Genomic DNA, 2,679 nt, shown 5'->3' on the forward strand with positions numbered 1-2,679 from the left:
CCCAGACTCTCCTCCTTGCTTGCGTGGCTGCAAAGAAACACCCCGGTGCTCCAGGCTGGGCGGCCGCTCTCCTGATGTCTTGAAATTGCTCTTTTTTCCACCGAAGAGGCTGAGCTCCGCCGGGTTGTTCTCTGGGGGTGCAGCATTTCTGTCCTTGCAGAATCCCTTTGCTCGGGGACAGGCGCTCAGATCTGGTGGACGGGTCTGTCCTGGCTGCTGCCAGTGGGGTTTCCTCCCCCGCACGTGTGCCCCCTCCCAGGCCGCGGCTTTGGGGACGCGGGACGCGGGGCCGTGGGCGCTGCGCCCGGGTGCCGGCAGGGGGAACTGCGCATCCGGCGTCGCGGCCCGGCTGCGGGCACTGGGGCACGCGTGGGACTGGGGACCGGGGCTGCCACCGGCCCTGCCCGGTCCCCGCTGTCCCCTCCGCGATGGCAGCCCCGGGGTGCACAGCGGGTGCTGAGCTGGGGTTTACGGCTGCGGGGCCGCTGGGAGCTGCTGCTGCTGCTGCTCGTCCCCGCGCCGGGCTGCAGCATCTGCGGGAGAGGAGGAAGTGGTGAGATGCCCAGGTGCCTTCCTCCTCCTCCTCCTGGGGGTGAAGAAGCAGTGGAGGGGCTGCTGGGGTGGGCAGTGCGGGGGGGTGCAGGTACGGCAGCGGGGGCTGCAGAGGGATGCGGATGGGTCCCGTCTGGTCGTTTGACTCCAAACCATCACTTTTCTGCTTCCCACACGTGGGTTTTTTTTTCTGAGCCCCGGGCTGGGGACCCCCGAGTGTCCCCCCGGGTGAGTTTGCAGCCCCTGAGCTGCCCGCTGGGCAGGTGGGAGTACGGGAGCGCAGCCCACGAGCTTTGCCAAACCACAGAGCAGGAAGGCTCCGGGAGCGTGATACAAAGGGCTTTATCTGATCATTTGTGTCATTATTTCACACTTGGAGCTGGGTTACTTTTCTTTTCGCTCCCATCGATGGAGCTGTGTTTTCTGACAGCGCTGGCTGAACGAGCCTCGCGCTGCTGCTGCCAGAGCTGCCGAAACCTCGCCGCTGACCTGGCTGCAGGTTTTTGCTTCGCCTGCAGCAGCTGGGTACCTTGCACAAGATCCCCGGGGCGAAGCGGCTGGTGGTTCTGCTCCAGCATGTGCTGGGATGGGGCAGTACGTGCTGGGGCTGGGGGCGTGGGGAGGGTACTGGGGGGGTGTCTCCCAGCCTTTCCTCCCCTGCTGGAAAGGGTCCCGGTGCCCCAGTGCCTCTGGGTCTTTTCGGAATATAGAAATGTGGGGTGGGACATGCACCCTGTAATGTAGGTCGACTGCAGCCGGGCTGTGGTGCAGACGATGGAGGCTTTGGATCAGCCGTGGTGAGCTGGAGGGGGTGCTCTGATGCCCCCCCCCCCGGGTTATCGGGGGCTCCTTGTCTCAAACTGCATCTTCAGCCCTGGATCTCACCTAATGCTGCCTCTTGCTGGTTTAATGGGATGGATGGGATGCGATAGGCTTTCCTCTCCCCAGCCGCAGGAGCACCAAGAGGTATTTTCAATCTACATTTGGGGGAAATTCAGCCTGAATCCGGTCCAAAGCTCATTCTCGTGCCAAAGGGGCTGTGTCCGGCTGCTCGTGCAGGACCCCCACTGCTAACAGCGGAGTGGGGCCGATCCCAGGGGCTTTCCCAGCATCTCCCCAGTTCTGAGCAGCTCATCAAAGCTGTCACTTTGAGTATTTCTTAGCCTGGGAGGATCCTGTATTGGCCCAGGTGAGACCTGCTCGCCCTGCCAGGCTGCCTGGGGAGCCGCAGGTCTGCGCAGCCCCTGCCCGTGGTGCAGGATCGCTGCTTTGGATGGACAGACCTTTTCCGTAGGTGCTATTACATTTTCCTTCATGCCTTTGCTTTAGGTGTCTCTCTACTGAAGTCAGCCTTGTAACCCCTGCTGCTGCTGTTAAAATGTTTCCCTCCAGCTTAGGCAGGGCAGATTTGGGGCACAGGGACAGGAACCGATGTGCAGGTGATGGTGCGGAGAGGACAGCATCAACCCCCGAAAGGACCTGGAGCTTCGGCCTCATCCAGCAGCTGCGGGTCCTGGGGCAGTGCACGTCTCCACTCCTTTCTTGCAAGTCTTCTGGCCTCGGGAGCTCTGAGTTTCTCCACGTGCCTCAACTCCTCGTGACCTTGAGACGCTAGGTTTGCCAGCGGCTTGCTGTTTCTTGCTAAACTGGGCTGTTTTTCTGTTTTCTTTTTTTCTTCCCCCCCCCCCCCCGGTTTTATGTGGGGTTTAGCTGAGGCCAGCGTAGGGTGCTGCCAGGAGGGATGGGTGCTGCAGCAGCAGCTCAGAGGGAGAGTTTCCCTGTGCGGCTCTGCAGGTCCCACGTGGCAGGTTCCAGCCGTGGCGGTGCGCCGGCAGCACAGTAAAACTGTCGGCACACGTTGTGGTTTGGAGATGCACTGACTGAAAAGCTTTTGTCTTTTCAAGAAGTTAGCAAAACGCTACCACCGTGCAGCAACGTTTGCACAAAGTGTAACGTGAGAGGCTGAAAGTGGAACTCAGAGCTGCCGGGGTCCCGAGCTGAGCTGCCTCCGCCTGATGCAAACCGGCCCCTTTGCGCTTACAAATGCTTGAACAAGCACTTTTTACACACCAGTGTCTGGCAAGTGGCTTGATGTTGTATCTGTTGGGAGGAAACATTCGAGTTGTC

This window comes from Calonectris borealis, chromosome 26, assembly GCF_964195595.1.
Source record: "Calonectris borealis chromosome 26, bCalBor7.hap1.2, whole genome shotgun sequence".
Lineage (NCBI taxonomy): Eukaryota > Metazoa > Chordata > Aves > Procellariiformes > Procellariidae > Calonectris > Calonectris borealis.